Source organism: Schistocerca serialis, chromosome 2, assembly GCF_023864345.2.
Source record: "Schistocerca serialis cubense isolate TAMUIC-IGC-003099 chromosome 2, iqSchSeri2.2, whole genome shotgun sequence".
Lineage (NCBI taxonomy): Eukaryota > Metazoa > Arthropoda > Insecta > Orthoptera > Acrididae > Schistocerca > Schistocerca serialis.
In genome coordinates, this window is record NC_064639.1 from 644,976,193 (window position 1) to 645,002,303 (window position 26,111).

Sequence of the window (26,111 nt, forward strand, 5' to 3'; positions counted from 1 at the left end):
TGGGGTGCCATTGGTTACAGGTCTCGGTCACTTCTTGTTCGTATTGATGGCACTTTGAACAGTGGACGTTACGTTTCAGATGAGTTACGACCCGTGGCTCTACCCTTCATTCGATTCCTGTGAAACCATACATTTCAGCCGGATAATGCACGACCGCATGTTGCAGGTCCTGTAGGGACCTTTCTGGATACAGAAAATGTTCGACTGCTGCCCTGGCCAGCACATTCTCCAGATCTCTCACCAACTGAAATTGTATGGTCAGTTGTGGCCGAGCAACTGGCTCGTCGCAATACGCCAGTCACTACTGTTGATGAATTATGGTATCGTATTGAAGCTGCATGGGCAGCTGTACCTGTACACGCCATCGAAGCTCTGTTTGACTCAATGCCCAGGCATATCAAGGCCGTTATTACAGCCAGAGGTGATTGTTCTGGGTACTGATTTATCAGGATCTATGAACCCAAATTGCGTGCAAATGTAATCACATGTCAGTTCTAGTATAATATATCTGTCCAATGAATACCCGTTTATCATCTGCATTTCTCCTTGTGTAGCAATTTTAATGGCCAGTAGTGTAAATATGCTAGAAAGACCGTCTGCTGCGCCCTAAATGTCATTACCTGAACCCCATTGTGTATGCAAATTCCAGATAACTGAAATTATGCTTTACACGTTGAAACGTGCAGATTGCGAATATGCCATTGCGTAACATTTAGTCGACACGGATACTTCTCACATAGTAGAGCAGGTGTTCCCGGACGTTTTCTCTGGTGAAACACCTGTAGAATCCTGGTACTTTGATGGAACGTGTTCATTATTTCGATGGCTAGAAAAAACTTCAAAATTCAGAAAAACTTGCTTTTTTTAGTGGTTAAATCACAACTAATAACACAGATATTATAATAAAAAAATTAGCATCTACAAAATGCCGGAAAAAGCCGTCTCGTTATTAATAATTTTTGGCTATGCACTTATTCACTTCCTTCGGAACACCAGTGTTACGTGGAATTTATTCCGTGGAATGTACAATTTGGGAAAACCTGCAGTCTACTACAAGCACTTAAATAGTTACCGACGTTTCTATTATGACCCAAATGTCATTCTTTCCAAAAACTTCCTAATTAGATCACCCTGTCGTTTCTCGCATATTTTGTTCTCTTTAATGGACCAATGTCATAATAAATCGACATAGAAGTTTTCTGGGTATGTTACCGCGTTATAATGTATAAAACTACTGCTGTTGGAAAAAAAAAAAAACCGAACGTTTCCGCCACGGTTGCAGCGGCCTCCCACTGGGTTTAATGGTCTTATGACGCGGTACCATACCCAGAAAACTTTTATGTCGACTGACTCTGGCCGCGGAAGCCTATGCAGTCATAATAATTGTTCTGTAGTCGGAGAGGTGGGTGGTGGATCTGATTAAGATAATGGAAATAGTACATAGAAAGAGAGTGTGAAAAGAATAGAAGGATGGTCTTAAAATTAAGGCGTTAATTATAACGCTTTCAGCCGCTCAAGCAGTGTTAAATGAAATATTCATTCACTAAGGAAAATATGGAGAGAATAAGACCTTCCCATTTTTGTCAAAATCTGTAGAAATTATGTAACTTAAGAGAAATTTAGAGCAAGATAAAACATTCTTCATGAAATTGAAAACAGGTTTTGTGTTTATTTTATGACCGCTTTCGATATGTTATCATCAGGTACGTCTGCCTACCGAAACTAATAAACAAAAGGGAAAATTTTGCAAAGACTGTTTTGTTTTCAGTCTCAAAAATTTTGAATATTGGATCACTGTTACTCCCATACGATTGTGTGAAATTTCATCGAAAATTTCTTTTCAGTTATTTCAGTCTCTCGCACGTTTCATAATTTAGGGTGTAAAATTGAATATCTCAGTGACAGCAATGTTTTGGCACATAAACGGAAAGAATTTCACAATGATCTCCGAAAAGTAAAGTTTAATACAAAAATTGCGTTCTGCAGAAATGCTGATCCGTCAGTATTAATGAATGGATACGGAGATGAATGAACGGATGTCTGGATGCAAAATAGAAACAGCAGAAGTACTTATGTTCATGAAATATGAAATATCTTGCACAAGATTTTTGTAGTAAACAAAACATAAAACTATTAGCTGGGACAAGAGCAGAGACAGATTGTAAACATAAACCGAAATGGAGTAGAAACAACAGAAGGGACTGGTGACAATCGGCAGGCATCGGCTTTCTGAGCAGCTAAGACGTGTGCAACAAGTTTGGCAACAGTTGACGTATTGAAAGCTACTGTGACTTTCTGGTAAATAAAAAATTGTAATAAATTTGCCACCTAGTAAACATAAACGTTAACAAATTAATTATATTTGTGACTAACGACACCATTACACTAATTTTCTTCTATAGATCCGAAACCTGGTCATTCACAGAAAAGGAAGAACGTAAGTTAAGGAAATGTAAATTCTCCAATATTAGTTGGTAGGAGAAAACTACAGAATGATGAATTTTGTAACTTAATCAAATACAGTGACAATAACTACAGCCAAAATATTTGGACAAATAAGCCATGTCTTCAGACCACCAACAAATACGACCGTCAAGAGAAGGAAACTACTTGCAGGCCTATGTAGCAGATTATCTGACAGTGTTGAAGTGATGTAAGAAATTAAAACAGAGTGTACACCGGAAAACTGCTTGTGATGACAGAGCATAGAGCTTCAGTATTGTGCTTTCAAGAGCCTTCATAGCCCGTTAGTGATCACCTCAGTACCGAGACAGAGCATATAGAAATAACGAACCGTTCGTGTTTGGGGAACGTGTAGAAATAACTAACCGCTCGTGTCCGCATTCTAATACCCTGAAAAATGCAGTTTCTTACGTATATCCATGTTCGAGAAGGGTAAGCTACTGAAAATTAACAGCGGCACCAGGAAAAGAAACACGTACTTATCAGAGATGGTTCAAATGGCTCTGAGCTCTATGGGACTTAACATCTGTGGTTATCAGTCCCCTAGAACTTATAACTACTTAAACCTAACTAACCTAAGGACATCACACACATCCATGCCCGAGGCAGGATTCGAACCTGCGACCGTAGCGGTCGCGCGGTTCCAGACTAAAGCGCCTAGAACCGCTCGACCACACCGGCCGGCACTTACCAGATAGTTTTGCCAATCTAGTCCAGGTAATGACGTAATCTGTGGTATATGAAATAAATGAAACAACAAGACTGATCAGATAAAACCAGTAAAATGTTATACTCGTAGTGAGCAGCCGACAGAGCACGATACTACCAACTTCAGCAGAGTGAAGTACTCGTAGATAAAATGTAGATTGCGACAATAGCTAAGTAACGAAACCCCAGACAGGAAACCGAAAGAAAGTAACGCAAACTTTGAGTAATCCATGAATGAGCATAATGTGATGTTGTTCTCATATATAAATACTATGAAACAAAAATTTCCTAACGTACTATCTATGGAGATGGAGTTTGGGAAACTAAATTGAGCTAAGCCTTGTTTATGGAACCACTCGAAGATCCAGCCGTTACAAAATTATTACACCTAGTATGCAACATGTATCAGACAGGCGAAATATCCTTAGACGTCAAGGAATAATTCCTGATCATAAGTAAACAGTATGAAACGTCCCCTTTCAGCAATTATACATGACTGTGTTTAAACTGACACACAATATTTTTAGCGCAACGCAATCTGACTTTCAAAAATACCTACAAAAAAATGGCCCTGTTAACATTAAGCTATACCTTTCACAAATCACTTACCTCACAAAAATCTTCGTTACTCGAACTACTGCAATACAGCGAGCGCCACTACTGCCAGCTAAATAAAAGATTCAAACTACGGAAGGCACTAACTACTGATAGGCATAGTTAGCAAATGACAGATTTTAATGGAGAACAAACAATGTATTTACCTTAATAGCGTTGAAAACTCATAATATACATAGCAGTTCATGACATCCAGTCTTAAAAAATTTCAAAACTCCGCCATTTCTCTCCCCACATCCACCACTGCTGGCGGCTCACCTCCAACTGCGCAACGCTACGCACTGTTCACATCCAGCTGCCCAACACCACAATGGCAGACAACAATGCAAACTAGCCACAGACTGCACACAGCACAGCCAGTGATTTACATACAGAGCGCTACGTAACGTTGCCAATAAGAAAACATAAACAGCCTACTTACAATAGGTGCTCAAAGATGTGAGTATTACCGAACTATCAGTTAGATAGTCTTCGATGCAAGATTCTGAAACGAATTATTTACAGAAGGAAGGAAGAACACTTGGTTGAAACCGACTAGGAAAGCATCATTTTGCAACCCAGAGAACTGTATGGTAACGCGAGACCATACTTAACCTTCGACTCAGAAGACAGACCGAGCAGAAGCGACGCCACGATTATAGTTCCAGATTTAAAGAAAGCTTTTGATAAAAGTTGACTGGAATACATTCTTTAAAATCCTGAAGGTAATGAGGGTAAGATACAGGCAGCGAAAAGTTATCTACAACTTCCACAGATATCAGACTGCACTTGCAAGAGTCGAAGGACGTGAAAGTGCAGCAATAGTTCACAACGGATTGAGAAAGGTTTGTGGCCGATGTCCCATGTCACTCAATTTATATGTTGAGCAAGAAACAGGAAACAAAGGACAAATTTAGAAAGGGGATCAAAGTCCCGGGAGAAGAATTTGAGGACCGTTTTTTCAAAACTGAACATCTACAAAATTTTATATTTCAACCTATGAACGATTTCGTATATCTTAAAATAAGAAGAGTCGATCGCGTTAGTTAGTACTAAGCAAATTCTTACATGAACCACATAATAAACACGCGGGAAATGCTGCACATTTTTTGTAAACTTAACATATGTTGAAAGAGAAATTTTCCAAAACTTAACTTGCCCATACAAAATTATTTTGCATTCGTTTTAAAGACGAATTACCATTCTTAATAAGTGAAGCCTCGTAAGTCCCATGATATTATTGAACTAAAAGAATCATAGACAATCAGAGTATGTTTTGTTTGCGCCAGAACCACCGCCTTTCAAGTCAATGAGGAAATATTTTACTAGCTATAGATCTGCTTATAGAACTGTACACTAATAGAATTAATGGAGAACACTAAAAATACTTGCCTTTACACAAGGATCGAAACGAAACTACCACTTCGAACCACTGAAATTGCTTCTGCTGTAAGAGATTTTTTTAATAAATTTGTAAAAGGAACTTCAAGAAGGGAAGAATCGGAGGCTGACGGTATAAATTTTTTCAGAAATGCTCCTCGAAAAACAAGAATTCAGAGTAATGGCTATACTACTTCGAAAGTTTCCGCTAAAATCTTGCTTTATTTTCCAATCGGAAGGCACAGTTATATGCCTCCTGATAGGGGACTCAGAAAGAAGTGAGAAAATTGGAAATTATCAAACTGCCATCGTAATACTATGATCTGTTAACTCAACATGGCACTTGTATGGTATTTGAAAGAAACTGGCAATTTCGCAATATGAACTCCACAAACAAAAAGTCATTAATAAAAAGTACCATTTCAAAATAAGCGAAGCAACAGTTCTCACATACTAGAAGGCTGGAAAAAATCGTGTTCTGTGCAAAGAAACAAACATGTATTTTGCACATTCAGTTTCGGCTGAGGTGCTGAAAAATGTCAACAACTTCAGAGAAAGGGACAATGCTTCATCACTAAGATTGGAAAATTAAGTCTGTGTTACGAACGCTGAAGGAGTACAGAAGCTACTGAAGGATTTTGACAACTCTTTGGACGACGCAAAAATATTTTGTGTAGAAGCTCTTCAACGTTGCCATAACAGTGACTTTGGCAACGATGACGCTGAATATGATAATGAACCAATGTATTAGAAGAATTACATAACTTGAAGTTATTAACAAATAACCGACTACTTGTCATTTCAAGGAATCGTCACACAGTAGTTTTCAATTTTGCAAGACGCCCTATCATTTAAATGAATGGAATATTTATGTGAAATTATTATTTGGATGTAACTACTTTTTATGTCTAGTAGTGAAGAAAAAGTATAATCCGTTACTAATTTCTGTTTCATATATTTATTAACTTCTTCAATAAACGTGTTTCCTGAAAATATTGCTTTTTCTAGAACTCAGTTTTCAAAAGCGGTCATCAGTTTAAAACTTTGTGGTTTTCCTGCAACTTTGTAATTCTGTTACAGACAGTAAATGTTTTGGAAGTGCAGCTGAACTGAATGGATAGTGTCTTGAACAGCGATTATAAGCTGAATATGAATATTGTTTTACTCGCCGACAGTCTTGTATTCCTCTCACATTTCTTGTGTCAGTTCTGGGCAAAAACTCGACCTCTCCATGGTACTGTGAGGAACTGATTCAGTGGCGAAAACGATGCTGGCGATCGTCGAAAGCTTGAGGTTACGCCTAGAACTGACGCATCAAGAAATACGAGAATGTTTAATGCAATAAACTAGGTAACGAAGGTAGAATTCAGATCAAGAAAAGTTGCACTAATTTTAAATAGTACGTGAGTTTTGCTATTTTGGCACCAAAACAACTGATGACAGTATATAAAAATTCGGACTGGCAATAATAAGAAAAGCGTTTCTGAGAGAGAAACATTGAAGTGAAACTTCCTGGCACATTAAGACTTTGTGCTGGACCGGGACTGGAAACCGAGACCTTTGTCTTTGGCGGGCATGTGCTCTACCAACTGAGCTACCCTAGTGCGACTCACAACCCGTACTCACAGCATTACTTCCGCCAGTAACTCACCTCCTGCCTTCCAGTTTTTGTGAAGTGTCAGGCATTGCTGCTTCCTTACTCTTTGACCACTGTTCTGCCGCAGTGATTAGTAAGTAATAGAAAGGAATGTTTTCCGTGTGCAAAATGGTTCAAATGGCTCTGAGCACTATGGGACTTAACATCTCAGGTCATCAGTCCCCTAGAACTTAGAACTACTTAAACCTAACTAACCTAAGGACATCACACACATCCATGCCCGAGGCAGGATTCGAACCTGCGACCGTAGCGGTAGCGTGGTTCCAGACTGAAGCGCCTAGAACCGCTCGGCCACCAGCGGCATCAGCGATGAATGCGAGAGAGTAACATTTTTCCTTTATCACAAACGGCTACCTCAATCCCCCCGCCCCAAATTCCCAATCGATGTTTTTTTTCGACATTTTAACTGAATCTTAAGGTCTTGCGTGTAAAGGGGACTATTCGTTCTTGTCGATGCAAAAGTTATAATTGTAACTGCAAACTGCGTGTTGAACCATTTGACGCTGTCTTAAACATAAAAGTTTATCATTGTAGATTATGGAAGCGTTTCACCGCCTATGCAGAAGGATCCCGAACATTTTTCAGATTTTTTTCCTCTTTAAAGCTTCAATTGTTATGTGTTTGATTACTGAACGTAGCGTGTGATGACAAAGACACGAAAGGTTCAGTAATTAATCACATCGAAACTAACAGTTGTGCAATGTGTCTGAATGCCACATGCGCTCCGCCAAGCCACTCTCCAACTCCTGTTTGCTTGTAACTCGTTACTCCATTGAGCGAAGTAAGACAACCATCCTAATCACTAAGGCAATAGTCAAGGAAGCTGAAGTGAGGGAGCAAAGCAAAAGCAAAGAGGTAATTCAAAGTTAACAAAAGTGTTTCATAACGTGACTTCCGGTGGAAAAGAAAGAACGTGGCATCCGTTGGCGCTAAGACTTCACACATAGACAGAGAAGTCGAGGAAGTGCAAAGGAAACATATGAAGGTTCCTGGAACAACGACGCTAAAGTGTGTTGGGTGTCTCACGGGCGGAAAAGCACAGCCGGAAAAAGAAATAAAAATTAAATTTTTCCTAAAAGCAAATAGGAATACATCAGTTCAATATTAGATAAGAAAATCACTCCAAAATACAGTTGTTTTGGTAAGAAAACAATATCAAATCTTCTTTCTCAGAAAAGGTCCGGAATTGTCTTCCCTTGAGTCAGCAAATGGTTTATGCTTCTGAGGGAGGGGAAAAAAGTAATTCGACATCAAAGCGCCACGCAGGCCGAAGTAATTTGTATGCTGACAGAAGAACATGACGGGAGAGAGTTTGCAGGGAATTTCGAACAGGGGGCGGTACACGCGTGGAGTGAGTAAGTAAAAGGCTGGGGGTGTCGTGGTGACGTTTGGCAAATGTGGGCGAGAGTGGAGTTGCTGGTGGGAAGGTAAAGACAGGCGGAAAGGGCGGGCAGCGGAGTTTCGCGCGGGGGGGGGGGGGGGGTTGGGGGGGGGAGGGGGGGGAGTGAGGGGTTCTGTCACGAGAGTACTGATGGTATCTGAGAGAACAAGTGTTACTGCTCCACACAGACAGTGTCTCGTACACGTAGACTACTTCCTTCTCCTTGTGCCACCAGTAGAGAAATGTTACACATACTTCCAATGTGGCCTCGTATGCGGTTATTTGACCGTGACTGCACCTTGAATGTAAAATTCGCGAGTAAACAGATAATAAAAAATTTTAATTAATCATGACAAGCTCGCTGGAAGTCTATATATATATATATAATTTTAACTCTTGCAGACGAGTTAAAATACGAGTGTGTTGACTTAGCCTCCGAAAACCACCGTGACAAATAAATAAAATTTTTTATAATACTGATCGTATTAGTTTTGCTAAATTTACACATATCATTTATTGGTATGAAGAAGTAGGTTCAAATGGCTCTGAGCACTATGCGACTTAACTTCTAAGGTCATCAGTCGCCTAGAACTTAGAACTAATTAAACCTAACTAACCTAAGGACATCACACACATCCATGCCCGAGGCAGGATTCGAACCTGCGACCGTTGCGGTCGCTGAAGAAGTAGGCAATTAGAAGAGTTTGTAATTGAGGACACACTCTCAAGTAAAGAGTAATGTGTATACTGGTTTACGTAAGACATTTAAGATGTGTGTGTTCACAAGGACGGGACGTAGTATGTTCGTCCGTCAACACTGATTCCTATCCATATCATTAGTTCCATTATTGTTAAGTATTATTTGCACACAAGCTTTTTTCTTTTCAGAGTATTCTACGCTCTTTATTCATGTCGTCTCTAATGCTCGACACTAATGACAATTTGAATGGCAGTACTGTTTTATAAGAGAATTTGGAGCCTATTGTCAGAGATGATAGTCGGTTGACTACTGTTGGCAAGAAAGAGAAACACTGTATACTAACGCCGCGCGGGGTATCCGCGTGGCTTTGGGCTCCTTGCCACGGTTCGCGTGGCTCCCTACGTCGGAGGTTCGAGTCCTCCCTCGGGCATGGGCGTGTGTGTCTTGTCCTAAGCGTAAGTTTGTTTAAGTCAGATTAAGTAGTGTGTAGGCTCCGGGAACGATGACCTCAGCAGTTTGGTCACATAGGAACTTACCACGACCACCGTATACTAACCCCAATTTACTATCTTGCGTACTTTTTGTCACGCAACACTAGAAAATCTGAGAAAGCATGATTTACAGAACCGGAGGTGTTGGCAGCGAAGTTTTACCAACTGATAATATAACAGGGCGGCCAATGCTGGGTCAGTATTAAGTAATCAGGTTAACCGTACTGTAATATCATGTAACTAGCTCTGTTGATAAATTTTGCACTTCAGTGTTAAATGAAGACGCGAAGCACTAAAAGTCGAAATACTTCGCTGTGAATTATTTTTTGTTAGTTTTGTAGAAGTTAAACGCACTTACCTGTTGCGATCAGCTGCGAACGCCTATGTCGGGTTTAACCTGAAATAAAAAGAACACAGTAATTGTGTGACATACTGTAATCATGTGAGAGATTAGCCTGAAACAAAAGAAGACTTTCTACGTTTTGCTTCATATTGTTAATTTAGGACATAATAGTAAAGAAAAAAATTAAATTTTTGTAGTTACAAATTTATATCAGTCTCCGCAACATGTTTATGTGAAGTAATTAGCTGTTAAGATCCAAGCTTGCCTGTTCAACAGAGACTTTTGCAAATGAAATCTACCCTTTTCATACTTCCTTTTCGCTTTCTCGTTCTGACTCAACGTTTCTACTGTCTTTTCTGATGTTTAACACTGTTTTCCGTTAACTCATAGGAGAGTCCTATACCACTCGAAATTTACGTTAGTGAGAATATGACTAAAGTTTCGTTATGTAGTATTCACTTGGTGTTAAATAGAGCCGTTATTAATTGCATGTTGAGTCTACGCGACGCTCCCTGGAAGCAGACAAGCCTTCAAAGTCATCCTGGGGAACGATAATTCTGACAGTTTCTCACACAAACCAATGTTCAGGTACATTGCTCTTGAAACTGCTTCCTAGAGTCTGTCGACAAAATTCCAGAAATATTCAGTGGTTTACAAGTCCGATGAATTGGAGGGAAGGCCGGCCGAAGTGGCCGTGCGGTTAAAGGCACTGCAGTCTGGAACCGCAAGACCGCTACGGTCGCAGGTTCGAATCCTGCTTCGGGCATGGATGTTTGTGATGTCCTTAGGTTAGTTAGGTTTAACTAGTTCTAAGTTCTAGGGGACTAATGACCTCAGCAGTTGAGTCCCATAGTGCTCAGAGCTATTTGAACCATTTGAATTGGAGGGAAATGGTGCAGTAGTAGGCCTGTTTGCACTGTTTGACACAACAGGTCTTGTAATTTTCCAGCACTGTGTTGCTAATTGTACCGCATCCATTGTGGTAGGCTCTGAAGGACGAAAGAGACATTCATTAGGCGTTCAAGAAGCTCGCGTGCGGGATTTTTATTTCCATACATAGCACTAGCTGCAGTGCCAGGTGTTGCCCGGGATGTTTAATATCTGTCACAGAAAGTGAGTGGGTCTGTGCCTAGCGAATGCAAGCTGCATGGGAAACTGCAATCCCTTTCACTCGAAGAGCATATTTAAATAATTTAGTGTCAACGGAATGCCACGAATGAATACCGCTTCACCTGAGGCATTCATAAATATCGGGTTCTTGCCTTCCGGTACTGACTTTCACAAATATACACCGATATCAAACCCAAAGTTTAGTAACAACAATTACGTCACAGATTATGATTTGATTCCTTTTTAAAGTAAAAGTTAAACCAATACACTGATCATCCAGAACATTATGACCATCGACCTACTACCGATATAAACCCGTGCAGGTGATAGCAGAGTCACCTGGCGAGGAATAACTGCTAGTCAGACACACGCGCAATGTTTGTAGTACTAGTGAGTGTGTGTTAAATGGGACAGGCGCGCGATTTCATAATGGGGAAGGCTGAGTTTGACAGAGGGCAGATTGTGATGGCACGGAGGCTGCACCACTTGTTATGTGCTCGGAGAATGCAGTGGTATCTAACACTTGATGAAACCAAGGTGAAACCACGTCCAGACGTCGTGGAGGGTTAGGCGGCGACCCGATGTTACTGACGTCGGACGTCGTAGGCTGGGCAGACTGGTAAGACTGTGGCGGAACTAGCATCAGAGTTTACTGCTCGGCTCAGTACAAGTGTGTCTGAACACAAAGTACGCACAAGTCTCCAAATGATGAGCCTCCGCAGCCTAAGGGAGGGCGCGAATCCATCATCTTCCAGGGGAACAGGTTCTTGACACCTGTACTGCGGGACGAAGCTGGCGGTGGCTCCGATATTCTCTGGAGCATTCACGTTGGCGTCAAAAGGTTTAGTGGAGCTCATGCAAGGACCATGTCGGCTCCTTATATCGTATCGTACTCTGGTTGCAGATCACGTACACCTCCTCACGAGGCATTTTTCAATATGATAATGAGGCTTATTTTAACAAGATAACACGCAATGTCGCAAGGCTAAGAGTGTGACAGAGTGGTTCCAGGAACACAGTGCTGAATTCCAACTGATGTGGTAGCACCCCCAACTTGCCGGATCTGAAGCCGATAGAACACATCTGGGATGAGATAGATCGTGGCGTCAGAGTTCATCGAGCCCCACCACGGAGTTTACGGAAGTTAGGTGAGTTGAGTGTGCGTATATGTCGTGCCAGCTCTGTCAAGGGACCTACGAAGGCCTCATTGCTTCCATGCCACGAAACGCCACCAGTGTTGTCCGTGTCAAAGCGGTTATTATTTATTAAGTAATATTAATCAGGTGGCCATGATGTTCTGCCTAACAGCGTGTATCTGTTTCCCATAATATACCTAAAATCTAACTGTAAAATACATACTTTTTATCATTTCAATACTGCTCATTCTCTGCAGGAAACATTTTGACTCAATAAAGTATGTGCATACATAAACAAATCATCACTTAAAGTACGAAAATTTAGCAGTTATAAAGCAACATGACTTACCTTACACATCGTAGTTCAAGCTAACAGCCACGATTTTCTAACGACCACACTAAACAACAGACAATTAAGAAATGGATGTAGATGACTTTAAGACTATCGCTTCCGGAGAAAGTTGCATTGTGATTTGTTGTCGGTATTCAACAATTGGAACTTTAATATTTCTGTTAAACTTCTATGGGAACGACATGTTTTTCTACAGGAATGAGAAACTAAACGATTTTCTGCCAACATTTCCAATTAATTTCTTTAAGCAGATTTTCACAAACTTTGCATTTTCCCTGTATGGAAAGATGAATAGTTGCGCCATCTATTGTTACATTTTGCTGTAAGTATCTAATTGTGTTTCTGGAGAATTTGTCTGCTATTGTTTCATCTCTGTTTGCGCTTTTTCAAGTAGGTTGGTGATTGAGCCCGACTCAGATTGTTCGACCAGATTACGACACAGCTCAGGAAATCTCGCATTCTGTTCTACCTTTTGATCGGCTCGCGATCTGGTGATTTATTTAATCTATTTGCACAACCTTCTTTAGCGTTTGTATGGCACTGTGGATTTTAATACTTAAACATAACCGCGAAACATGGACTAAAATATCTTCTAAGGTTTATGTCATACATAAAAACAGTAAATAGTCAACAAATAAGTGAACAATCATGTTTCTGTCTAATTCTCGAGCTTCCGCTCTCCCCATATCAGCTAGCATCTGATAATACTATGGCCGGCCGCTGTGGCCGAGGGGTTCTAGGCGCTTCAGTCCGGAACCGCATGCCTGCTATGGTCGCATGTTCGAATCCTGCCTCGGGCAGGTATAAGTAGTTCTAAGTCTAAGGGACTGATGACCTCCCATAGTGCTTAGAGCCATTTGAACCATCTGATAAAAGTATCTCCAAGACGGCTATTCTCACTGTACTTTATTCTCGTTATACGAATGACAATCAATTTACCACGACACGTTTCGTTTCTTAGGCTTTTAACTTTTCGTTAATTCTACTCATTGTTTCACCGGAATGTTGAAATTTGAAATAAATCGGCCAAGAGCTTTGTAGTAAATTGGCCAAATACTTTCCGAGATGTTTGGTAACATATATATGTTATGTGTTGTGTATATTAACAAATGCATAGCCTATGTCCGTCCTAATGTTCAGTAGGGGATCATGTAGGAACCTGAAGTAAATCGGCCAAGAACTTTTAGAATTTTTTTTTAACAATCTTCTCCCTCTACGTGTTACATACATAAAGGTTACAAGTCAGATTATGAAATCTGTGTAGACAGTCATATTCCTCCTGTCTTGAAGGTAAGCGTCCAAAATCTCGTCAAGATCGGAATAAAATTCTAGATTTGTATGAATTACAACAAACAAACAAACGGACACATCTTAGGTTGATTGTATTGGGAACAGTGGAGTTATATGCAGCAGAAGTCGATATGGAATAGCACAACGTAGATATTGACTATTGCCGAGAAGCGTGGTAAAAGGAAGTAATACGTGTGATGATATTGTGACAGGAACTTAATAAACAAGTAACGCTGTGATAAACAGTGAGTCAAACAGTTAACCGTTAACGTAAAAATGTAAAAGTAGTGTGGCAACGTTGGCTATGTCATCCCACGAGGTTTGTCCAGCCGACTGTGGGGAAGGGTGTTGTTCCTCCGCGCACATTAGCTCCTTTCCTTACGGATGTTTGAGAGCTGCGTCGTACGTGCGTTAGCGACCTGGTTTACGGAGGCAGGCACTAAGGTCAAAAATAGAATAAGAAACGATTATCTGTTATATATGATGAGAAAACTAAATCTCGTGGGTTTAATGGTACGTATTCAAATCAGAGTGAAACATAAATGTTTATAAAAGGTATCAGAAATTTATTCATCTTCGCTGTAGATTGCTTTCCAATAATAGAGAGAATGCAAATGTGGACTTGAGCTGTTGGGTTTGAGATTTCACACCTGTGAGAGATTGTAATGCATGAATGTATTGCATAATATAATAACCGGTATTTCCATTAATATGACTGATGACCAAACTACATTTAAGTTAAAATAAGACGGAAGATTCAAGATGACAGTGTGAATGAGCACCTTAACTAAAACTACAGGTGAGCATTCAGAGAAGGAATCACTGCGAGGTCGTCTTCTTTCTCGATGACATGCTTACTGCTGGAGAATCCGGAATCGTTAGCTTCTGAGGCTTTCATCGTGTCCAGTGGTTTCCCGGAAGAATAGATCTCATGGTTCACTGCTCGAATTTACGGTTTCTCCGTTTGCGCTGACTTACACATATTTATAGCTGTAGCAGCCGTGGCACTTACGGTTTGCACTTTAACGGCACAAAACACTAGTATCACGTGGCCTAACCAATAGCTCACTAGTGAACTTTGTGATTAGGCTTTGGCGATGTTTATTGCTGGCAATGGACAGTATCGCTCATGCATCTTTACTGTGTTTAAAAACGATGCATGAACTTCAGTACTTAACCCGCTGACAGTGCTTTTAGAAACTTCATTGACTTCTTCACTTTTTATATCAGGCGTCTCCCTGCGTAAGTTAACATCTTCAGTACTAATACGCTACGATTAACAGTCTTGTGAGAAGTTAACACTGTGCGCAAGCAATTGTTCTATAAGCTGCATGTTATACAGACCAATTCAAAACATATATTTGTTTTGTTCGAAGTCTTATAGACAACCTCGTGCTATGCTGGTGGAGTACCACAGCGAGAAGAAAGAAAATAGTAGAGGCTCTAGGTTAAGGGCCAGCTTGTTCATAAGAAACTAGTTAGTTAGTTACTAAGAAATTTCTTAGATCATTTGAACCATTTCTTATGGAAATGACGTAGTACGAGTCAGTTTAAGGGATATATAGAGATTATTAGTGTCAACATTAATGTACGCATTATAATTTTACTCGTACTCATGCAGGTGCACTTAAAAACAATTTTTTTGCAGTCTATCAGTTTTCAAGTACAAATTTGACAATGGAGTAGAAGGACTTCTCCAGGAGAAATTGTTTTAGAATAGATTTAAAACTTGCTTCTCTACCTGTCAGACTTGATGAAACTTTTTTTTTTTTTTTTCTGCATATAACTCCTCTCTGAGCCACTGACAGCTTTAATAATGGGCAACCAAAGTCTTTTTTCGTCTAGTGTTGTAGGTGCGTTCATCACTGTTCTTCTCATATTGCGATGGGTTATTTATGACGAATTTCAGCAGCGAGATTATCTATTGGGACGGCGCCGTCGAAATATTTAGCTCGTTAAAGGTACCTACATGACGTCCTTGGGTGACGACACATATTATTCCTATTGCTCGCTTCTATGCAATCAATTCCTCCTTTCTAAGTAATAAGTTATTCTTTACGACATTGCTGAGTGGGAGTATGCAGAGTGTGTTAGGAGGCTGATACGTTTTTTTTTCAAGCTTAGCAGTTACACGAAGAGTACAAGCATCTGAGCTTAATTGTTTGAGAAGCTCAATAATATGCTTCTTCCAGTTCAAGTTTTCAGCAATATGTACACCCTAAGTTTGAAGCATTCTACCTACGTACTGACTGCTGCTCATGTGCTACATCACCTGTTGTTGTTACTCTATTTGTTGCACAGAACTGAACGCAGTGTTTTTTTTTCAGAATTTGGAGTAGTCCATTTTCAGATAATCACTTAATAATGCACTGTGAAACGTCATTTACTAACTCTTCTGTTGCTTTTTCTCTACTCGACTTATTATAACACTAGTATCGTTTGCAAAAAGTACCAATTTCGCTTGTTGAATGTTAAGTGGAAGATAATTCACCTACACAAGGAATAAGAGTGGATGCGAAATTGAACCCTTTGGTCTTTGTAATTTTTACTCCAGTAACTAAAATTTTCTAGGTTTGCAACATTGTCTGAATTACTCAGCACAACCTTTTGCATTGTGTTTATCAAGTATGATTCCTACTAGCTGTTTGTAAAGCCAGCAGTTACATAAAACTTGAGTTTTGCTAAAAGAGTATCATGATATACACAATCGAAGACCTTGGAGAGATCACAAAAAATACCAACAGGAGATATATTATTATTTAAGGCTTCTAGTATTTAATGAGTGAATGTATAAAAAGCATTCACAGACGAAAAATAATTTTGAAATCCAAACTGTGATGTGCTTAGTATATTGTTTTCAGTTAAGTCTGTAACTATTCTTATGTACATTAGTTTTTCGAATATTTTGGACAAAGGTATTAGTGAGTAATGTGGACTTGTAACCTTTCTTATGATGTGGTTTAATAATTGCATGTTTTAACCTGTCTGGAAAGAATCCCTCTGCCAGTGACGCATTGCATATATCACTAAGGGCATTACTTACTAAGTTGTAACAAACTTCCAGAACTCTTTCTGAAACATCATAAAACCCACAAGATTTTTAGAATTGTATTAATTTCTAAGGAGGATGTTGCTGCTACTTCTACTGCTTAAAGTTGTGTGGAATAACACTTTTAATATATTCCCTTGTTTATTCAACTGAACCATTTAATCCTATATTTGCTACTGCTGTACGACATAGCTTTAATCTTATTATGTGGTTTGCTTATTGTCTGCTTTGGTATACAGGCATTAATTCATCGTTTCGCTTTCGAAATAAATTTTTAAAAGTCTGATTGACAGTTTTTTCCATTTCATTTTATATATCTCTGTAGTTAATCGAATTTCTTCTGGTTTCTTATAATCTTTTTGCATGATGGACACATGATATTCGATTTTGTGTGTCATAATACAGACATCAGCAACTGTTAAAAATTGCACCTCTACATTTTGATTATAGATTCAGTGTTTGTTGTGTCAAAAGCGTCACTCACGTACAGCAACGTCAGCAGCAAATAATAAAATTTTAAACGCTTCTCTTTTCAGATGCATGTCAGGATCTCCATAAGTTACTTAAAGAGTGTTTTCTTTGCTCTCTACGCCCTTATGGTCGTTATGAAGTATATCAACACCTGCTCAATTAAAAGCTTTTACTTGTTCTAGATATTTTAATTTTGTTTTCCGTTACAGGACAGATCACAATTACATTTAAGTGGCTAACTAATCTTTATACTTCCTACATCACTTCTACTCATTTTTACACTCTTCATTCCTGTCTTGAATTACGCAGTCTCTTCCTTGCCTTCTTTGTTTCACTTATTAAACGATCATATTTCTTAATTTAGTGTTTGCTTTATTACGTTTTACAATTTCCCTTCGGCGTAGGATTTTTACCTCTGAAAGCCATGGATTTAGTTTTCTTGGGGGATAGCTCCATATTAAAAGAAAGGTACACATATTGAAAGAGGAGCATATGAAATGACAAGTTGAAAAGCGTGGCCTACACTGAGAGGTCTCATTTTCGTGGAAATACTCATAATATCAGTACAGATTCTTTTTGTTTTTGTTTTTGTTAATGAGAACGGATGTTTCTATGGTTATCGATTTAGTTAAAACGCCGCCAGCGGGTGAAAAGTTTAATAGTGCTGGCAGTAAATTTCGCTTTACAAATTTCTGGGAACATGCATTTTGCTATCACCAGTATTTTCGAGTATTTATTTTCCGCAGTATCGGTTACTTTCAGCCAACCGGTAACTATAAAACAAGCAGAAAACAAGAAGTTGTTCTGTGCTATCACTCTGTACGTTTAATTTCTATCGTTTACACTCACGTCCGTTTCAGATATCCATAAGCCACCTATTCATGAAAAATTACCTTTTCGTGGAAAGCTCCGTAGACAAACTCGTTGTTGTTTAGTATCTCGACCTATGAAGGTAGTTCTGACCTATCGGCAACAGCATGCATCACGGCTCTGTTAACAGAAACAGGGCAAATGCATGTAATTTTTTCCAGCCTTGGTACCGTCTATAAGAGCTTAACTGATATACGTCTGCTCTTTTCACGCCAGGGTTTTCTTTTTTCTTAACCTTTGCGCTCACCTATCATCCTGTCAGGCCCTACCACGGGGCTGATGTGTTCACACAATGGAGTCTTCCATTAGACTGATTAAGCTCTAACTTATTGTAACAAGAAGAAAAGTAGCTCTTAGTGATCAGAAAGACAAGGGTCTGCTTTAGAATTAGGGTCCTACACTAAATTGAATAGCTATGGTGTCAAACATCAGCTCTAATTAACGAAGTGTGAAGAAGTTCAGTACCTCCTCAATACAGATGTACACATATACTGCGCAAGCCACCACATGGTATGTGTCGGAGGGTACTTGTGGTATTTGACCTGTTTTCTGTCCCACTCACGAATCGTACGTTGGAAGAGCGACTGGCGTTGAACCTCCGTGAGAGTTATAGTTTCTCTGATTTTCTCATTGTGGTCATTTCGCGAGACGTTTCAGAGAGGAAGTAAGAAGTTTAAGGACTGCGCTTGGAAGTTACGCTCTCGGAATCTCAATAACGTAACTCCCTGTGATGGATGACACTTTTTCTGTAGCGTCGACCGCGCCACTGGCGTTTGTTGACAATTCGTTCTGCCTGCTATCCCAGACCAATAGAAGGTACTCGATAATCATCCGAACGAGTGTTTTGCAAGCCACTTCTTTGATGAAGGGATCGTGGGCCTACGTACTATTATTTCAAAAGTTATCGCCGTAACTGTTAATACATTCATACAGCGTCAGACACGGTCAATGTTTTGAAGGAAAAAGATTGCGGTTGCCTAAGAAACATGATTTTATACAAGTGCGGAGCAAACCGACGGCCACGAATGTCTTCCTTCAGAACTCCAAAAATATGGAAATCGCGTTGAGAGAGTTCAGAATTGTGCAGAGGATTTGAAGGGTTCAAATGGCTCTAAGCACTATGGGACTTAACATATGAGGTCATCAGTCCCCTAGACTTAGAACTAAGAAAACCTAACTAACCTAAGGACATCACACACATACATGAGCAGGGCAGAATTCGAACCTGCGACAATGGCAGCAGTGCGGTTCCGGACTGAAGCGCCTAGAACCGCTCGGTCACAACGGCCGGCGATGTGAAGGGCTTCCAATCGAAACTTAAGCAGCTTAGTCGAAACAACAGGCATGACAGCTCCGGGAAAGTCATGATGATCTTTTTATTTGACTGCAAGGGCCCGCTGTTGATTGACTTTTTGGAACAGGGCTCCACGATTAACGCACAGCGGTGCGTGGGCACTTTCCAGAAGCTGAAGCACGCCGTGAAGTCCGAACTCTCAGAAACGTTGACAAATGACTTCCTTCTGGTTCAGGGTAGTCCCCACTCATTTGTTGCCTAGATTCTCTTAACTAAGCTGCAGAAGTTTCGCTGCGAAGCCCTTACACATCCTCCATAAAGTCCTGATCTCTCTCCATGCGATTTTCATATTTTGGAGACCTGAAGAAAGACATACGTGGCACCGATTTGCTTCACGCCTGGGTTAAATCATGGCTCCGTAGGCAACACCAAACATTTTTTCCCGTCGCGGCAATGACCGTCTTGACTCACTGTGGAATACTGTAGCAAACAGTTATAGCGATTACTTTTCAAATAATAAAGAAATTATTTACTTTTTTTCATCTGGCACTTTTTCATTTGACTGCCCCTTACACATTTCCTCTAGACTTGTCCACTGAAACTTAGTCTGACATACCCATTCCATACAACGTTTTAGTTGCTCTTTTATTTTAAGTCGCTTCGGACGCTTAACCTGGTCCAGTACCGGTTACGATCGTAAATTGGTCACTAAATGAAACTGTTGTTCTGCATCGATTGTTTCCAGCAAGTGAAAGACCACGCCATCAACCAGGGCGTAGTTTCGTACATTGTCTCTAAAACTCAAGGGCGATCAGAGAGTGATACATTTCTCTATATCTATGTTTGCGGAATATATATTGATTCTTATACATTCGGAATCAGAAGTAACAAACTTCAAAATGCCACAATCGCTGTAGTAGAGCATTTATTCAGGTAAGCAATTTCGGCAAACTAAACTCCTGGAAATTGAAATAAGAACACCGTGAATTCATTGTCCCAGGAAGGGGAAACTTTATTGACACATTCCTGGGGTCAGATACATCACATGATCACACTGACAGAACCACAGGCACATAGACACAGGCAACAGAGCATGCACAATGTCGGCACTAGTACAGTGTATATCCACCTTTCGCAGCAATGCAGGCTGCTATTCTCCCATGGAGACGATCGTAGAGATGCTGGATGTAGTCCTGTGGAACGGCTTGCCATGCCATTTCCACCTGGCGCCTCAGTTGGACCAGCGTTCGTCCTGGACGTGCAGACCGCGCGAGACGACGCTTCATCCAGTCCCAAACATGCTCAATGGGGGACAGATCCGGAGATCTTGCTGGCCAGGGTAGTTGACTTACACCTTCTAGAGCACGTTGGGTGGCACGGGATACATGCGGACGTGCATTGTCCTGTTGGAACAGCAAGTTCCCTTGCCGATCTAGGAATGGTAGAACGATGGGTTCGATGACGGTTTGGATGTACCGTGCACTATTCAGTGTCCCCTCGACGATCACCAGTGGTGTACGGCCAGTGTAGGAGATCGCTCCCCACACCATGATGCCGGGTGTTGGCCCTGTGTGCCTCGGTCGTATGCAGTCCTAATTGTAGCGCTCACCTGCACGGCGCCAAACACGCATACGACCATCATTGACACCAAGGCAGAAGCGACTCTCATCGCTGAAGACGACACGTCTCCATTCGTCCCTCCATTCACGCCTGTCGCGACACCACTGGAGGCGGGCTGCACGATGTTGGGGCGTGAGCGGAAGACGGCCTAACGGTGTGCGGGACCGTAGCCCAGCTTCATGGAGACGGTTGCGAATGGTCCTCGCCGATACCCCAGGAGCAACAGTGTCCCTAATTTGCTGGGAAGTGGCGGTGCGGTCCCCTACGGCACTGCGTAGGATCCTACGGTCTTGGCGTGCATCCGTGCGTCGCTGCGGTCCGGTCCCAGGTCGACGGGCACGTGCACCTTCCGCCGACCACTGGCGACAACATCGATGTACTGTGGAGACCTCACGCCCCACGTGTTGAGCAATTGGGCGGTACGTTCACCCGGCCTCCCGCATGCCCACTATACGCCCTCGCTCAAAGTCCGTCAACTGCACATACGGTTCACGTCCACGCTGTCGCGGCATGCTACCAGTGTTAAAGACTGCGATGGAGCTCCGTATGCCACGGCAAACTGGGTGACACTGACGGCGGCGGTGCACAAATGCTGCGCAGCTAGCGCCATTCAACGGCCAACACCGCGGTTCCTGGTGTGTCCGCTGTGCCGTGCGTGTGATCATTGCTTGTACAGCCCTCTCGCAGTGTCCGGGGCAAGTATGGTGGGTCTGACACACCGGTGTCAATGTATTCTTTTTTCCATTTCCAGGAGTGTATGTTTCCATCCTCAAATCTTATGCACCACATTCCAAAGTATCTCGTCGGTGTGTACAATAACTTGTGACACATGATAAATGGACTCTCCAAGATCAAGCACGGCATGCAGCCAGTACGCGGCTTTAAGCGTGTATATTAGTCCACTGTGTATGATGTTGTGTACTGACTGTTTTACTGTTGAAATGCACATATACTGTGCCATGCTTGTTCTTGCAGTGTCTATTTATTATGTGACACAGATTATTGTACACATCGATGAGATTCTTTAACGTAAGATCAGAAACCGATAATCTGAATAAAAGCTCTACTAAAGCGATCATGGCATTTTGAAGTTTGTTACTTTCAATTTCAGATCAATGTAGATCGCCCCCGGAGTGGAATAGTGTCAAGCATATTTTATACATTTTCCTTTTCCGGGAATATCATAACACGAAAATATAAAATATGTTCTCCAATTCAGCGGCACTGGCTTACGAGTGTGCATTTATCCGACAACCCTTGTAGAAGACGCGAATGGCCTGCGCCTTTTACCAACTTTTTGGTCCTCTTTGTGGCTCCAATGATCTACGATAGTCTGATTCCAGAAGTGGAGAAAGCTCACTCGCATTTTCTACGTAGACGTCCAGAGGTATCCCATGCTGTCCAAGCATCTCTACACTGTTTCGCGATTTCAGCTGATTTTCTATTCCGCAGTCTCACAGTATCTGCCATTTTGCTTCGTCTGCTGACTGAAAAGAGGAACCGTATTTGAACTCCAGCAGTAATACAGTGTAAGAAGACCGTATTCTGCAATTCGGCCTTCTGTCACCTCCCGTTACCGTACCAGTAAGGTCATCGGCCAGCTAAATGATTTAAATCAGCTTATTTGCTCTATATTATGACAGGATTGTCATAAGGAGGGTGACTGAAATATAATTTATAAGTTTATTTGACACTACAATAGTGAAGCCATAGTCACAGTATATAAAACTTTTTCTTAAAAAAAAGGGTTAAATTACCGGTTTCAACGAACTACGTCGTCATTTTCAATTGTAAAAACATCAGTTGGAGAGAATATAATGGGAAGAGCGACCATAAATCTGACAAAAATTACGAGAAGTAATGAGACCAGGCAACTGAGGCAGTGGTAACACAACCAAGTCATTACAAGTTGTGCCTACGCATTTTTGGGGGCATTTTACATTAGACCTTAGACGTGTATGTTCCAAGAAGAGATGGAAAGTACGGAGATACTGTCACAGGTTTAAGAGAGACAAAATATGAACGCCAAACGTTTTTCAAATAAAAGTTCAGCTTGCTTACTTTGCTGAAGACCAGAGTTTTTAGGTTTTTTTTTTTAATTTAGATCCGTTCACATAATTTTACTTCCACGGTGATTTAATGCACCTTGTATACCCTGCTAATGGTTATTTCTGCTTCGTTCAGATTCTGTCTCTCTTAAATCTGTGACAGTAACTTCTTACTTTCCATCTCTGCTTGGAGCATACATGTCTAAGGTCTATTGTAAAATGCCCCCAAAAATCAAAATCCATTAACTACTCGAAGTATTTTTCGGAAACAAACTTCAGTGCTGTGTTACAGGAATTTCTTTCTTTCCAGCAGTTTAAATCTCACGACGGTCTCAGTGAATATCTGTCAAACTGATATCACTTTCTACTACAACAATATGAACAATAAACTTTAGTTATTGTAAAAGTGTTCTCTGAAGTGTTTTGCCGGCTTCTGTCGCCGAGCGGTTCTAGGCGCTTCAGTCCGGAACCGCGCTGCTGCTACGGTCGCAGGTTCGAATACTGCCTCGGGCATGGATGTGTGTGATGTCCTTAGAATTGTTAGGTTTAAGTAGTTCTAACTCTAGGGGACTGATGGCCTCAGATGTTAAGTCCCATAGTGCTTAGAGCCATTTGACTTTTGAAGTGTTTTGCCAGTACAGCTTCTGACGAAGGTGGTCTATAAAATCATTATTTTTTCTCACGTTCTGGTACTTCCATTCACCTAGATTATGTCACATCTAGTGAGTTGTTTGTAGAAATAAATACACTGAGTTGAAAGAAATTACTAATTCCCTTATGCGTAAACTTCAGTCAGTGCATACATTTCTCCGTTTTGTTGAAATGAACAAACATGCAGATGTTGTTAGGTTGTTTATCTTACTGCTTGTTTCAAGCGACGAATAATAATTTAATTTCACTGGTAAATGCCTTCGCTTTTTTAATTTCCTCGCATTAAGCTAATAGCAATTGTTTAATTGACGATTTGCACTGTAATGCTACTGTTTCCAGTGGATAATTAGCACTGTAACGTGCCAAATTTTGTGCGTAACGGATGGCACTCACAGTGTTAACTGAGGAACTTTGGAATTCACCTGAAATGTGATCTTTGTATTACGGATTGTTGTAAGCGCGTTTCACAAAAGGGGAAAAAGAGAAGGAATTACGGAAGCCGGACAACTTCGCACACCATATTAGAGAAATTAATATCGGCTCCACTGATGAACAGAAAGCGTATAGTGTAGGGGTTCCTTTGACTGAAAGCAATCAGCGCTGACAGGTAATTTTTATCCACGCCGATGAAAATGACATGCTTTGTACCGAACGTTAATCGCTCCTCGCTACAAACCAATTCGAGTCAGACATTTATCCACAAAACCTCTCAGTAACGGTGGAAACTGACTCACGGAAAAGTATACAGAGCGTTCATAAACTTTTACCCTGACTTCAAGAATAAATATCAGTTATATTTATGTTTTTTGTTACAGGTCTACTAGGGAACCCATGAGGTTTCTGCACAGCTGTGTCTCATTCAGCACTTTCGCGAAAAAATCGCTGTGTGAACTATGTCGTAAAAATGGTTTCCCCCAGGAGAAAAAAATGGTTCAAATGGCTCTGAGCACTATGGGACTTAACATCTGAGGTCATCAGTTTCCTAGAATTTAGAATTACTTAAACCAAACTAACCTAAGGACATCATACACATCCATGCCCGAGGCAAGATTCGAACGTGCGACTGTAGCAGTAGCGCGGTTCCGAACTGAATCGCCTAGAACCGCTCGGCCACTGCGGCCGGCCCCAGGAGAAAGCTCAGTGTGTTGTGTGTCTAGCAAAAACTAAATTATTTATTAATGTGCAGAAAAAGTTAGTGTCCCATTACAGAAAGAAAGCGACTGATGTTAGATTGATCAGAACATAGGCGGAAAAGATTTTGGCAAAAGAAGGGTCGGTTCAGAAACGGACAAGCAGCGGCAGACCATCTGTTTCGTACTGTTGAGGCAGTTCTGACCGTATTCACGAAATCGCCACGGAACTCGTTTAGACAAGCTTCATGGGAGCTCCAAATGCCAAAGTGTTCTGTGGATAAAGTGATTCTCAAAGATCTTAAACAGTATGCGTACAAGGTCCAAACTGTTCAGGAAGCCATATGATCGTCCAAAACGTGAATAGTTTGCAATGGACTTGCTGAACCGTATGGATGAGGACAATGATTTGTTGAAGCGTGTGTGGTTCTCCGATTAAGCTACATTTCCTGCTTGTGGCTCAGTTAACCGCCATAATGTCCGGATCTGAGGACCAGAAAATACTCATGGCATACGAGAACACAATCGAGGCAGTCCAAAAATAAATTTGTTCTGTGAGTTAATGTGTGATCGAGTGACTGGCCCATTTTTCTTCCTTGAAAGCAATGTAAGTGGATATGTTTACCTAGACACGTTGGTCAGTTATGCTGTTCCCGAGTTACACAATATGCAAGACACCATCAAATGGCGCTCGCCCACATTGGGCTCTAGGAATAGGCGATCATCTTAATGAAACCATTCGCAACAGGTGTACTGGCAGAGACTGCTCAGTTCCATGGCCCTCGATATCACTTGACATTACCCAGTCAGATTTCTTTCTTTGGGGTTATGTGATAGATACCCGCTACACAACAGCAGTTCCTCATACTGTGTCACTGCAACAACGCTTGAGAGAAGCTATTGGCACAATCACACCAGACATGTTGCTGAATGTGTGGCAAGAGACTGAATGTTTTGCGTGTTACCAGGGGTGAAAATGCTGAAATGATTTAAATGATGAAGTATTTACCTGTATTAAATGTCTGCACAAAGTTCAAAACTTAATGAGTAGAGGCATTCGAGGTATTACACAATGTTTTTTATAAAGGTAAACTTTTATGGAAACTCCGTATTTCTGTCGTTTTACGTTATTCAGAACCATAACGACAGCAGTTAAGCGTTTCTGATACTCCTGAAGAAAACAGTATGCCTCTTGGGTTATCTGGCCACTGATCGCTTTGCAGTCGAACTTACGTAAGGGAAGAGAGATCTTTCCGTATGCCTGGACTCATCGAGTACACGTTTGATTTGTTGTTTATTCTGCCGGTGGTGAAAATTAACTGCACGAAGGAGATCACGGGCCATCTACGTAAGACCAGGTAGCATTGTAAATT

At 41.0% G+C, this 26,111-nt stretch overlaps 1 long non-coding RNA gene across 1 annotated transcript in view; it reads right to left on the minus strand.

Moving 5' to 3' along the window:
• LOC126457719 (uncharacterized) overlaps nt 1-26,111 on the minus strand; it is an 877,017-nt gene that overhangs the window by 499,967 nt on the left and 350,939 nt on the right. Inside the window, exon 3 of the long non-coding RNA XR_007585514.1 lies at nt 9,733-9,771. This is a non-coding gene — a long non-coding RNA (uncharacterized LOC126457719). The remainder of the gene's footprint in view (nt 1-9,732; nt 9,772-26,111) is intronic.